This window comes from Schistocerca cancellata, chromosome 3, assembly GCF_023864275.1.
Source record: "Schistocerca cancellata isolate TAMUIC-IGC-003103 chromosome 3, iqSchCanc2.1, whole genome shotgun sequence".
Lineage (NCBI taxonomy): Eukaryota > Metazoa > Arthropoda > Insecta > Orthoptera > Acrididae > Schistocerca > Schistocerca cancellata.
Genome location: NC_064628.1, coordinates 332,378,322 through 332,393,621, shown reverse-complemented (window position 1 = coordinate 332,393,621; position 15,300 = coordinate 332,378,322). Strand labels below are relative to the sequence as shown.

General features: G+C 41.8%; 1 pseudogene; it reads right to left on the bottom strand.

Moving 5' to 3' along the window:
• Positions 1-1,113: 1,113 nt before the first annotated feature.
• LOC126177451 (5S ribosomal RNA) lies at positions 1,114-1,231 on the bottom strand (annotated as a pseudogene).
• Between the last annotated feature and the right edge of the window lie 14,069 nt (positions 1,232-15,300).

Sequence of the window (15,300 nt, the reverse complement as noted above, 5' to 3'; positions counted from 1 at the left end):
TCTTGCCCGCTCCGGACCATAGGACGTCTTCGCCCGTCGGGTGCCCCGCCCCGAAGGAGGTCGACCCTTCGGCCCCTCCTGTCTCTCCACGGGCGCATACACCGCATGTTGGCGTGCACCCTGGACTAGGTTTCAGGCGTTTCCTAGCTCCCCTCGGACCGAATGGCAGGGTGTGGGTGGCACAGCCTCGCCTGTTGTTAGGCTCCCCACCTCGACGCATACGTCAACATGGGGTCCTCCCCACGGCGGGCGGAAGCCTTATAACACAACCGTTCGCCGATTTGCGGGGGAGGAATGTGGTGTCACCGCCAGACACCAGACTAGCTAGGTGGTAGCCTTTAAATCGGCCGCGGTCCGTTAGTATACGTCGGACCCGCGTGTCGCCACTATCAGTGATTGCAGACTGAGCGCCGCCACACGGCAGGTCTAGAGAGACTTCCTAGCACTCGCCCCAGTTGTACATCCGACTTTGCTAGCGATGGTTCACTGACAAAATACGCTCTCATTTGCCGAGACGATAGTTAGCATAACCTTCAGCTACGTCATTTGCTACGACCTAGCAAGGCGCCAGTAACAGTCACTATTGATACTGTAATCATATACCGTCAAGAGCGACACTCATCATTAATGGATTAAAGTTAAGTATTCCACCAGGAACGTCCGTTTTTCTAAAGTCTAATTTCCTTGTCCTGTTCCAGACCTCACGCCAGCCTACGTGAGCTAAAACGCGTGCCTTTCGGCTTCGTCTAATAATACGGTGTTGGCTCTCCTGCCAACCCACAACATGGTGCATTTGTTTTGGTCGGCGGGGGCAGCGGAGTTTTTGCTCTACTTCAACTAGATAGCCCCGAGTTCATTTGTATGTTGTTCTCACTCCATAATCTTCACCCTTCTCATTTTAGTGTACAAAAAGCACTCCGTCTTCAGGCCACAAGTGACCCATCGGGACCATCCGACCGCCGTGTCATCCTCAGTTGAGGATGCGGATAGGAGTGGCGTGTGGTCAGGACACCGCTCTCCCGGTCGTTAGGATGGTTTTCTTTGACCGAACCGCTACTATTCGGTCGAGTAGCTCCTCAGTTGGCATCACGAGGCGGAGTGCACCCCGAAAAATGGCAACAGCACATGGCGGCCCGGATGGTCACCCATCCAAGTGCCGTCCACGCCCGACAGCGCTTAACTTCGGTGATATGACGGGAACCGGTGTAGCCACTGCGGCAAGGCCGTTGCCATTTTAGTGTACAAGATTATTTGTTAAAAACAACTGCGACAAAGAAATTGCTGGGTGGCGCTGTGCTGTGAAAATTTGTGCTGCTGTGTGATAATGTTCGGTGTCATTTTCTTTCTCGCAGACTGCTTTAACTACGATAGCAGGCTATCCATCACACAACGTTTTTTTTACCTTCCAGGTGACGCAAAATTGAACTTGAAAACCTGATAAAATGTGGACACCACACGAGAAAGATCAGTGTGTGGCGTGGTCCATGGAGACGACGTCCGTTACCCAGGTCTAACGGATCTTTCGAACACGGCATTGAAGGCAACCGCCGTCATTTTAGGAAAGTCTCCATAAAGAGAGGTTAGGTCGCCCATCTGTTTCAGACGATAACAGGACGAGGCATCATAGGTGCTTACAAGGAGTCCGTCAAAATCAGTGTGTACGCGAGACTGAATAAACCAAAAGATATTCTTACTGATAATGCAACTAACTTCACAGGTGCTAAGTGGAAAGAATTTGTCAAGTCATAAAAGATATCTACGTATCCAAATTTCATCCCGAGGACAGCCGAATGGCACGTCTATTTCGTGAGTTTTACATGTTTATCAGAACGTGTACACAACACAGACACACTAAGTGGATTGAATACATGACCCCCTTTCTGCAAATAGTAAGTAATTTGCCACACTCATCAACAGATCCTACACCAATCGAGTAGATGCACAAGAAGTATAAAAGGGACGACTGGTTTCATTCCGTACCTAAATTTTCTGAGGAAGAGATACCGTTAGATGAAATTGTCAGACAAGCCATAATAACGTTGGAAGCAAAGGCACATGATAGGAAAGAATAGTATGATAAAGCAACAAGTCATACAACAACTTTCATGTTGGGCAGGAGGTGCTATAGCATACGCATCCTCAATCTACCAAACACAAAAAACTTAACAAAAAATGGCAAGGATTGTATTCAAATGCACTGAGTACTACACCTGGTATGCTATTTTTTGAGTATCACAAAAACAGGGAAAATACGTGGATCACATCCACAAGGAGATATCAGAGAATTCACACACTAAACAAATGAGATCAGTGTACCCCAACCACATAAGCGCCTACAGCATAATAATATCTAATACAAAAATCTATAATTCTTATAGATTTTCGTAGTCTGTCCGATAGTAAGATATAAAAATACTTCTAGGATGTGACAATAGCCGGCCGCGGTGTCCAAGCGGTTCTAATCGCTTCAGTACGGAACCGCGCGACTGCTACGGTCGCAGGTTCGAATCCTGCCTCGGGAATGGATGTGTGCGATGTCCTTAGGTTAGTTATGTTTAAGTAGTTCTAACTTCTAGGGGACTGATGACCTCAGATGTTAAGTCCCATAGTGCTCAGAGCCATTTGACCATTTGATGTGACAATATACATTTTTCGATTAACAACACGCAAAACATCCGCATTATTTTTGAAACAAATTGGAGAATCTCATAATGAATATTACGCTACGTATAATCCTTGGTAAGTACAAAGATTCTTTGAAATCTATATAGAAAATTTGTTATGTAATCAGAGCAAAATGACAATATACAAACTATACGTTAAATACACTTTTGGAAACAATGAATATGAACAACAGTACAGTCTAGTGGCCAGCGCTTGGCACAGTGTGAGGGTTGGAGTTAGCTGAGTTGCGGGTAGTCAACATTACAGCCACCCTCCTCTTCCCATTTTTGACGTAGTCTCTTGTGGCCTTCTTCGCGCATGCGCACTATTGCGTTGCCTATCATAGTATGATTGAGTGTAATAAACACAGCGCGTCATTCACATATTAACCAGTGAAAGTGACAAAGGAAGACTTAATTGCGCAATGGAAATACTATGAATAAACCGATTAAGTAAACACTGACACATATATAAGGCCAAATTACAGGAAATTCGAGCATGTGAAGTGACAATTTTTCCTTGTCACGCACACAACTTGTTGTGGGAGTAAAGAGAATATTTGACAATCCATATCACTAGCAAATACATTAACCACGAGAATAAACACGTATAACGAGTATTATGCAGCACACTTTATGTTTTCTACATAGATTTTGCTAGTATGAAACATTTTATCTAATGACATGTCCATTTTACCATGACATTGTGTGACAAACTTCAAAACCAACTTTACACATACGACCGTATGTAGACGTAGGGGTATGCACAAGAAGAAAGATGAACCATCGCAGTGACCTTACCGGCTGTGAGTGAGGCTTTTAACTTTTCCTTTGGACGAGAGGTAGTGTGGTGCCACTCGACGGATTGCTCCTTCGTTTCTGGTTCGATGTGATGAATTCATGGTTCGTCGTCTGTGACGATGTTCGACAAAAAACTGTCACGATCAGCCTCTTTGCGCGCAAGCAAAGCAAACTGGTACACCTGCCTAATATCGTGTGCCCTCCCCCCCCCCCCCCCCCCGGGAGCACCATGAATCCTGCAGGACTGTCCATAAATCCGTAAACATACAAGGAGCAAGGCATCCCAGATATGCTCAATAATGTTCATATCTGGAGAGTTTGGTGGGCAACTGAAGTGTTTAAACTAAGAAGAGTGTCCCTGGAGCTACTCCGTAGCAATTCTCGACGTGTGGGTGTCGAATTGTCCTTTTTTAATTGCCCAAGCCAGCCGGAATGCATAATGGACGTGAATGGATGCAGGTGATCAGACATAATCAACGTACATGTCACTTGTCAGAGTCGTATCTAGACGTATCAGGGGTCCCATGTAACTCCAACTGCACACGCCCCACACTATCACAGAGCCTACAACAACTTGAAGAATCCCCTGCAGACTACAGGTTCCATGAATTCACGAGGTTGTCTCCATACCGTACACGTCCATCAGTTCGATACAATTTGAAACGAGAGTCGTCCGATCAGACATGTTTACAGCCATCAACAGTCCAATATTTGTGTTTTAGTGCCCACTTGAGGCGTACAGTATTGTGTCGCACAATTATTAAGAGTACATGGGTGGGCCTTCGGCTCCTAAAGCCGATATTGATGATGTTTCATTGAATGGTTCGCACGCTGAAACTTGTTGATTGTTCACCATTGAAATCTGTAGCAATCTGTGGAAGGCTTGCACTTTTGTCACGCTGAACGATTCTGTTTAGTCGTCGTTGGTCCCGTTCTTGTAAGCTCTTTTCCAGCCGCAGCGATGTCGGAGATTTGATGTTTTACCGGATTGCTCATATTCGCGATATTCTCGTGAAATGGTTGTACGAGAAAATCCCCACTTCATCGCTACCTCTAAGTAGCTGTCCCATCGCTCGTGGGCCGACTATAACACCACGTTGAAACTCACTTAAATCTTGATATCCTGCCGTTGTAGCAGCAGTAAGCGATCTATCTACTGCGCCGGACACGTGTTGTCTTACACAGGCGTTGCCGAACCTGCGCCACATTCTGCCTGTTTACATTTCTTTGTGTTGGAATACGTATGCCTGCACCAGTTTCTTTGGCGCTTCAGTGTAGTATCATAAGGCTTTTCGCAGGTGATGTAGTTAATTATTAATAAAGTTCTATCTGACAAAAAAGCTGCACAAATATTTAGTTGAATCTAGATAAGATTTCAAAGTGCTATTTTGCATGGAAGCTTACTTAAATGTTAAGAAATGCAAAATTGTGCCCCTTGAATTATGTACATGTCTATAATATCAGTGAGTACAGCTGGATTGAGGGAAAAGAGATGGAACCATCACATGTATCACTGAGCAGTAGGTAAAGCATACGGCAGACTTCGTTTCATCGGTAGGATACTTGAAAAATGTAATAACTGTACAAAGGACGTTGTTCATGCGCACTATCCTAGAATATTTCTGAATTTTGTTGCACCCGAACCAATAGGTTTAAAGAGTTTATTGAAGGTATACAAGGAAGGGTTCCACGAATGGTCATAGATTTTTTCGATCCATGAGACAGCTTCACCGAAATGTTGGATAAACTGAACTAGCAGACGCTTGAAGATACACAAAAATTATCCCGTGAAAGTATAAGTTAAATAAGAGAGTTTTAAGCGAGGAATCTAGGTATATATTACAACCGATTGGTATCGCTCCCGAAGGGACTGTTAAACAAGATAAGATTAATTACAACACGCACTGAGGCGTTTAAACGATAAATCTTTTCTCACTGCATACGTCAATGGAGTTGGTAGAAGCGCTAATAACAATGTAAGTACCCCCTGCTAAGCACTCCTTGCTGGTTTGAGGAATATAGATGAGCGTGCTCATGTGAAAGTAAGAGCGATTAAAATATTGAGGAAATCAAATTCTGCCGCATTTACAGTAGCTGATCGGGTGTAATTAACTTACGGTATATAAATTACTAACCAAAAGTTCACGTGCCTCCAATGGGAAACGGAAACGTAATGCCGAAACGTTTATTTTCAAAAATTAAACTTCTGAAAATTTTGTTTCCACTCTACTAAGTTGTCCCATGAGGAAAAGTCGTGTTAATAAAGTTCTTTCATGAGGATTTTTACGACTTAGTTGTCAGCTGTTGACAGTTTTTATATTTCACTGCGGTTATTACCTCTTTCGTGGGTCTCAGTGCCCTCTTCCCCTCCCTCACAAAACATTTATCACTTCTCCAGAGTACCCGCCGCTCTCTCCTTCACTAATCAAACTGTACATCTCATATCCTTTGCAGTGGTAAGCGTGTGGCCGTAAATAAAGCTCTGGCGCCCTCGCCAGTGTGAACAGAAACTCATTACATCATATCGGTAGACTTTTCTTCTAACTTTGCTGTCTATGTAACTAAATTAGCTTTCGTAGGAAATGTGAACATCAAAACTATTTCAAATGCATTAATTACAGTATTTCAAAATTTACTACCAAATGAATATTTTTTACACAGTTAAATAACTGCAATCCAGTTCAAGAAACCGAATGATATTCCAGTGATGAAATGTAAATGATGCAATTAAAATTTTATTTCTCGGCTGCTGAAAAAGAGATTATTTTTTAACTGGCGACCTGTTCATTCTAAGAGAATTTCACCTTAGAGAGAGTTTTCTGCCAGTCTGTGCAGGCAAACTATTTGTTTTGCAAGTGGAATTGGTCGCTGGTCGCAGCCGTGTTAAACCATATAGCAGACATCTCCAAGATTCCATTTGTAATAAAGAAACTCTTTATGGCCTTGTACTTGTGCATTCTATCCAATATATCCACGTTCTGTTTTGTATCGACAGAATACCAAGAAAAGGACAGCATAATTATTTTACTGTCCGAACATCTGTAAGGTAACCAATCATGCTGACAATCCTAATGCCTCAGCATCCCACTATGAGTCTGGTTGAAACTGCCAATTTAAACTGTTATACGGCTGTAAACTGTCGCTCTCTTTGATTAATAAAATATAAATAGAAAATGTTGCACTTGCTTGAAGGTCAGCTGTATGTCTATATATACTGACTTAAGATTAAATTTTAAACTAATTAACAACAGCCCAAGAACAATCATGAACACAAGAGAAAGGAAAAAATTACAGTGGCACGAGTACACAAGAACATAATCCAGAGGCTATAACTCTAAAGTCACTACATTGTATTACAATCTTTTACATCAAATAAATAATTTCAGCGAAGAAACACTGTTAATATTACTAAGGCTATTACAAACGCCCACAACACGCAATATAGCCCCACCTTATGCCAAGAGCGGCCGCCTGTCGTATCATGAACACTCGATTATAGTTTGATACAGGAAAAATCTGAAACAAGAAAAGTGCACACATGTAACAACAAACATAATGATTTCACAAGCTCACAAACAGCCCCATGATCGGTATTGTACAATACAATGGTAGTAAGTATACTTAATAAAATGTTTTCATTCATAACAACACTGTAAAACCCAATATTAAATAAAATATACTCTACGTCAGTTAATGGCACTGTGAAATTACTCAACAGTTATGTTGACTGAAAAGGTCAATGGCTCTAGCAATTGCCGCCCTATAACAGAGTATTAAGGAACGGTTGCACTGAGTCGCTAATAGGCCAATGATTGCAAATTTGAGGTTATTAAACGAAATTGTGTTTCGATAGTTGCGGCTCGCTTAAGATAACTCAGTTAAATGGAAATCACATGAAAGCTTTAAAAGGAACATTAACACCCATCTGAAAATAAAACATCTATTTTTGTGAAATGCAACCAGCACATTGACATACCAAATTAACACAAGACTAATAGAGCTCAGTGCTGTTAGGTGCAGAGCAAAACACTCTACACGATTAGAGCGCGGGTAGTGAAGAAAGTTGTACATATTTACAGACGGTCACCCACTTCTGCCCAAGAGAAGCTCAATTATGTTCAGCCACATAGCATAATTTCACGTCAGCGCATAATGCCTGTCCAGTGTGCCAGCATCTAAAGGCGCTTACCATTGATCGTATTCCACTAGTGAGCCACAAAAATACCGCCACCCAGTACGGGTACGGCCGGCCGGTGTGGCTGAGCGGTTTTAGGCGCCACAGTCTAGAACCGCGCGACCGCTACGGTCGCAGGTTCGAATCCTGCCTCGGGCATGGATGAGTGTGATGTCCTTAGGTTACTTAAGTTTAAGTAGTTCTAAGTTCTAGGGTACAGATGACCTCAGAAGTTAAGTCCCATAGTGCTCAGAGCCATTTGAACCATATTTTTGAGTACGGGTACAACGGCATATTCGACCCGCTGCAACGAAAACAGGAACGAAGACATGCAGGTCATTGGAAACGGAGTACAAGCTCGGATGTTTTAAGAATGGGAAAAGAATTGGGCCATGCTCTTTCAAAGGAACGTTCCTGGCATTTGCCTGAAGCGATTTAGGGATATAACCGGAAACCTAAATCTGGGTGGCCAGACGCTGGTTGGAATGGTGGTCCTTGCGAATGCGAGATCAGTATAACCACTGTGCCACCTCGCTCAGTCTGCTGCAAAGAGGAACTTCCTTCACATCGAGCGCCGTCTCTCCACGTAAGCACGTACACGACGGCTTAAGAACACGTCACAACATTGATCGGCTTCCACTGCCGTCTGCTACAAGTTTTAAAGTACAGTTCAACACCCCACCACATCGTGCCTGCCGTAAACTAAACTTCGACGAAACACAGCAAACACCTCGGTGGTGAACCACCACATTCATTTTCCCGTCCACCACTGTCTCTAAGAGTCCGTGCTTTCCTGCTTTAAGCTTCCGCGCTGCACTCTCGGCACCCCGAGGCGAGCGATACGTCACAGGCCGATAGCAAGAATCTCTGCAATCTACAACCAACCGTTTCAGTGGGTAAAGTGTCAGTAACATTACTTATCTTGCGGACATATTTCTCACGCCTTTTCATTCTCGCAGAAAATTAAATAAATATCTTTTCTCTTTCCATCGAATACAGTAACTTTCTTACGCTCCTTCTTCGTTTTGAATTTCAGCTGTGCTTCCTGAAATCAAATAGTCGATTTACTCTACGGCTCGTGACAAGTAGTGCTGACGCAACACGTACATAAAGAAAGCCACAGTACATATAAAAATATGCAGGAGAGAATTCGTACTCACTTTTGTTCGAGTTAAGCAGACTGTTTTGTACCGTCTGTCTACATATCACAGTTTTTTTTGGCATCGTCGTTTATTTTACTGCGAAGTAGTCTCGTTTCCTCAAGTAAATTTCCCAGCAGCGCATAATTCAGCTACACACTATTGTTTTATGTTTATTTTTATTCTTGTTGATGTTACAACTTCGTTTCAAGTCTCTTTATTCCATACAACTGATCTTCAAAGTCCTTTGTCATATCGGACACAATTACAATATAATTGGCGAACAATAAAGTTTTTAGTACTTCTCCATAAAGTTTACTTCACATTCCAGATTTTTAAGTTTCTTTTATTGTCTGCTAATTTGAAAGGTCCCCTTAGAACAATTTATACACGACTGTGCTTAAACTGACACACAATATTTTTAGCGCAACGCAATCTGACTATCAAAGATCCCTGCAAAAGAATGGCCCTGAGTAACATTAAACTATACCTTTCAGAAATCACTTACCTCACAAAAATCTTCGTTACTCGAACTACTGCAATACAGCGAGCGCCACTACTGCCAGCTACATAAAAGATTCAAACTACTGAAGGCACTAACTACTGATAGGGATAGTTAGCAAATGAAAGATATTAATAGAGAACAAACAATGTATTTACCTTAATATTCATAATTGACATCCAGTATTACAAATTATCAAAACTCCGCCATCTCTCTCCCCACATCCACCACTGCTGGCGGCTCACCTCCAACTGCGCAACGATACGCGCTGTTCACATCCAGCTATAGCAGTTCATGACAACAATGGCAGACAACAATGCAAACTAGCCACAGACTGCACACAGCACAGCCAGTGATTTTCATACAGAGCGCTACGTAACGTTGCCAATAAGAAAACATAAACAGCAAACTTACATAAAGAAAACATAAACAGCCTACTTACAAATTGTACCGTTTGTTGAACATTGCGGATACAACTTGTCTTACCATACGCAACTACTGCCTTCTATTCGCTGTTTGATTAATCTTCATGCAGTATAATTTCCGACCAAGTTGGAGATAACTTTCTGATCCTTGTAATTTATCTATGATTATTTATACATTTCAAAGAGTATTTCTCAGCAGTAAATAACCCTTTCACAGACTTGGCGACGTTACAGTTAAGGTTTCGTTGGCAGCTATATTTATGTTTAATACTTCATTAGTGCTGTTATTATTCACTATTACCGACTTCTTTACCAGATCTGAGTACCACAATGTTTTGTTGAATTTTACTTTGCTCATCAGTTTTTGACGGGTTTGTCCCAAACCGCCACAAATTCGTAGCCGGTACTCCAGTCTCTGTCTTCCCTTATCGTTTTCGCTCTCTATTACCGTGGAAGTTAGTCCTTGATGTGTTAACATATGTCTTATCATCCCATCCGTTTGTCTTGTCAGTGCTTTTAGTATGTTCGTGCCTTCGCCCACCTTACAAACAAACTCCTCTTTTATCTTAGCAGTCCACATAATTTCAGTATCCTTCTGTAGCCCCACTTCTCAAACGCTTCAATTCTTTCCTTTTCCGACTATTTCGCAGTTCATAATTCGCCGTAGTACAATATTGGGTTGCGAACGTCCCAGGTTATTATAATTACACTGAGGGTGTTCTTAGTGCTGCAGCGCGAGCTGTGTACATCGCAGAACGCCAGAGCATCGTACGTATGTTCCTTAATCAATGCGCTCGCGGAGTATGCAGAAAAAAGTAATACTTCCAATTTCTGCCACCAGGTGAAAATATGGCACTGTAAGTAGTCAGAGTGTGTTGTAGGTGCAGAAAGAGAAGACGAACTAACAAATAAATGATAATGTTGGTTTTGGCATGTTTGTTAGGACATGATCACGAGTTACAACATGTTTTCAGTATGGTCTCCTGACGAAGCAACATGCTGCATTCGTCGTATGGTACAGCATATACGGAGCAATCACAGCAATAAATCGTTGTGTGGTATTCTTCATATCAGGAAGCGTCTGTATACGTCTATGACAAATACATTTTCCAGATATCCCCACAAACACAAGTCACGTTTTCATGCAAGATGGTGCGACTCTATATGTCGCTTGCCAGGTGAAATATTTGCCTCGAGAAACCTTCGATAACGACTGCGTCAACTGTAGGCTATTTCAAATTTTGTGGCCTTTCAAACCCCCAGACTAAGTCGATGCGATTCTTGGTTGTGGGGATATCTGAAACATCGCGTCTATCAGGGATATATCTTCCTGATCTAGAGGATAGCACTCGACAACGTGTCGCTCTGATTAGACCAGATATCCTGCGAGCAACTGTAGATCATGCCATCTTTGGATGAACCATATTGCTGAGCTGGGAGATCATACTAAACAATTGTTGTAACTTGTGACGACGGGTTATCATGTGTATGATCGTTCCTCCCATTTCCTGCACCCACACCACATTCTCAATGGTAAGAGCGCCACATTTTCACTTTGTGAAAGGAAGTGTAACTGTTATTGCTTCAGTGTAGTCCACAAGCACACGTTTAATAAGCATACTAAGATATTTCAGCTTCCTACAATGTAAACAGCAAGTACAACAGCTCTCGGAGCACCGTCAGTTCAATTGTATTCACCCAGTACATTCTCACAAAAACCTTTCTCAAAATAAATGGCTCTGAGCACTATGGGACTTAACAGCTGTGGTCATCAGTCTCCTAGAACTTTGAACTGCTTAAACCTAACTAACCTAAGGACATCACACACATCCATGCCCGAGGCAGGATTCGAACCTGCGACCGTAGCAGTCGCGTGGTTCCGGACTGCGCGCCTAGAACCGCGAGACCACCGCGGCCGGCTTTCTCAAAATAAGGCTGTGTGTAATACTAACAGGTTTCTCCTGGCCACGAATACCGTCTTTTCCTGTGATGATCTCCTATTCGTCCTCCTTGCTTCTTCCGTCACTTGTTATTTTGGTTCCAAGGTAGCATAATTCCTTACCATAATCTGATTCACTGTCACCAACGCAGGGCCGCAGGTAGGCAACCCGCAAGACACCGTAAATAAGTCGTTGCAGCTCTGTGCTGTGCATCCCAGCCGTGCGAAGCTGTTGACACTACTCAAGGTCACGAAGGTCCCACGAGCAGACCGAACAGCTCAGTACCGTTATTACTTATTTTTCCTTAAAAGTATTTCTTTATTAATAATGATAACACAGCGTTATGTTTCCAGTTACACCAAATTTTTCTATTGTTTATTGTCTCTTTATCCAGAACGATGCTGTTTCAGCTGGTCCAAATTTTCTTCGATTTCTGGTGAAAATCATCAGAGGGGTATCAGGATGATAAGTAGGCACCCAATAGTCCTTGTTGGCAACACAGAAATGAACATGGTAGAGGAGAAACTACTCATTACTTTCGTCTTTCTTAGGTTTACTCTCAGTCGAAATACCGAACTTGTTAGACTGTTCATTCCATCAAACAGGTCGTGTAAATCTCCTTCACTTTCACCGGGGATAGCAATTTCGTGAGAGAACGGTATTGTTTAACATTTTCAGGGAAGGAAAAAGCGATGTTACTAAATATCTTGAAATTTAAAAAATCTTTTTTCGAAAATTTTTTTATTGAATGAATGATGTACATATGTAGAAATTAATTTCTACACAGGAATTCTATCTAGAGAACAAAAAGCCATCTGAGGAAACTGTTTTTTTTAAATTTTGTCATGTGCGGATCTTATTATTAGTTTTCTGCCTAATTTCAAAACCAATTCTTGAACTTTTTTTCATTTCCATCATTGCTTCTTCGATGCATAGATTATAGTAGAGGCGAAATACTGGATTCCTGCCAAATAGCTTTTCTCATTCAAGCATTTCATTCTTGGTCGTCCAGTCTCACTGTTCCCTCTTGGTTTTTTGTACGTATTGTGTGTCACCTGTCTTTTCCTATAGATCAGTCCTATTTTTTTCTAAGAATTTTGAATATCTTGCACTATACTATGCTTTTTCTAGTTCGTAAAGTCATGTGAACCTATCTTAATTATCCCGTAGTTTGGCTTCCATTATGAAGCACAACATAAGAACTATTTCGGCTGCTTTTACAAGTCTGACTGATCGTCGTCCAACAGACATTCAATATTTTTTGTTTCATTGATCCGTATATTATTCGTGTCACCAGCTTCGAAGGATGAGTTGTGAAGCTAATAGTTTGGTAGTTCTTGCACTTCTCTGCACTTGCTGTCTTCGGAATTGTGTGGATACATTTTTCTGAATGTCTGATGGTATGTTTCGAGTCTCATTGATTCTACTCACAAACCTGATTAGTCCTATTGTTAACATTTCCCCCAAAGACTTTAGATATTCCAAAGGAATGGTTACCTATCTTTTCTGCCTTATTTGATCTGAAGTCCTCCAAAGCCCTTTTAAATTATTACACTAAAACTGGATCCTCTAATTCTACTATGTAGTCTCGCATTTGTTCTTCTATCACGTCATCAGACAAATTATGACTCTCAGGAAGACCTTCTGTGTTCTCATCCCACCTATACACTCTTTCCTGCCCGTTTAACACTGGATATCTCATTCCACTCTTAAACGATATGCCCTTGCTTTCAGTTTTACACAAAGCTTTCGTCCCTAATAATAAATAATGGCTCTTTTCAAGATTTTGTGTGATAATTATGTCTTCACCGTATCTAATGAGCATACTGTAGATGGCTTTAATCGATGTGGATGCTGTTAGCGTCAATTTTGTGCTGTATGGTAACGAAAGAAATATACACAGGTGACACATATAGCCTACTGGGGCCCAAGAACACCTTGGTGTCGGGTTGCGAAACATATCCATCTGATGCATGAAGCACCGTTAAGAATGTCGCAGGCCTCTGTCCAAGATACAGTGCGGAGAGGTTTGGAGTTTAATCCATGACATCGACAAGAAGTCTGGTGATCAGGAGTTTTGCGTCACCACCTGTTCTCCTCTTGGTTGCCAGATTCTGTCTGCCTCAGAGCCGAACGCCACTGTAGTCTCATGCTTCAGCTCCCTTTGTTACTGAGGCAGTTGTATTTAATTTACTCTTCAGTTGTTTTAAATTTTCAGTACTTACTCCTTCAACTTTAGAACGCAAAAGTACGCTGTGTACTACATCTTATCGATTGCAGAGCTTTCCTTTAACACACATAGGCTTACTCATCTTTGGGAAGCGTCTTCCGTAATCTTTAGCACGCAACTTTAAAACTTTCCGTTAATTACATTTCAGCACTGGCCCTCATCCATCGAAATGAGTTTGCTTAAGAGATTACTGTTCACTTTTGTTTCTGCCTAATGAAGCCGAAATTTCTCAAGCAGCTTCCCTCGTAATTTTTCCAATAGAATTTAAAAATGGTCTTTAAAGCACGACCGGTGCCTAAACGTATGATCATATAAGTTGTATTGTGGGGCCAGAACTGGGCATTATACTTAAAAAGCACCACTTTACTTTACGAGCAATACGTCTCTCACCTTACCCACATCCTCATCATCTGTTTGCGAAACAGATATCCTTGTTTACAACAGGCATTAACCTTTCACAAAGGGTAGAGAGAATGAATATGGTCTTACATGACTTAAGCTTTTTCAAATTCACGGCGTCAGCAAGCATATTTCTGAGAAACTGAGGTCCACCAGATCCAATCAGACGTTCATCCACTGATAGATTATATATAATACCAGTTGTTGTTGTTGTTGTGGTCTTCAGTCCTGAGACTGGTTTGATGCAGCTCTCCATGCTACTCTATCCTGTGCAAGCTTCTTCATCTCCCAGTACCTACTGCAACCTACATCCTTCTGAATCTGCTTAGTGTATTCATCTCTTGGTCTCCCCCTACGATTTTTACCCTCCACGCTGCCCTCCAATATTAAATTGGTGATCCCTTGATGCCTCAGAACATGTCCTACCAACCGATCCCTTCTTCTGGTCAAGTTGTGCCACAAACTTCTCTTCTCCCCAATCCTATTCAATACTTCCACATTAGTTATGTGATCTACCCATCTAATCTTCAGCATTCTTCTGTAGCACCACATTTCGAAAGCTTCTATTCTTTTCTGGTCCAAACTACAGTATTAACCGTCCATGTTTCACTTCCATACATGGCTACACTCCATACAAATACTTTCAGAAATGACTTCCTGACACTTAAATCTATACTCGATGTTAACAAATTTCTCTTCTTCAGAAACGCTTTCCTTGCCATTGCCAGTCTACATTTTATATCCTCTCTACTTCGACCATCATCAGTTATTTTGCTCCCCAAATAGCAAAACTCCTTTACTACTTAAAGTGTCTCATTTCCTAATCTAATTCCCTCAGCATCACCCGACTTGATTCGACTACATTCCATTATCCTCGTTTTGCTTTTGTTGATGTTCATCTTATATCCTCCTTTCAAGACACTGTCCATTCCGTTCAACTGCTCTTCCAGGTCCTTTGCTGTCTCTGACAGAATTACAATGTCATCGGCAAACCTCAAGGTTTTTATTTCTTCTCCATGGATTTTAA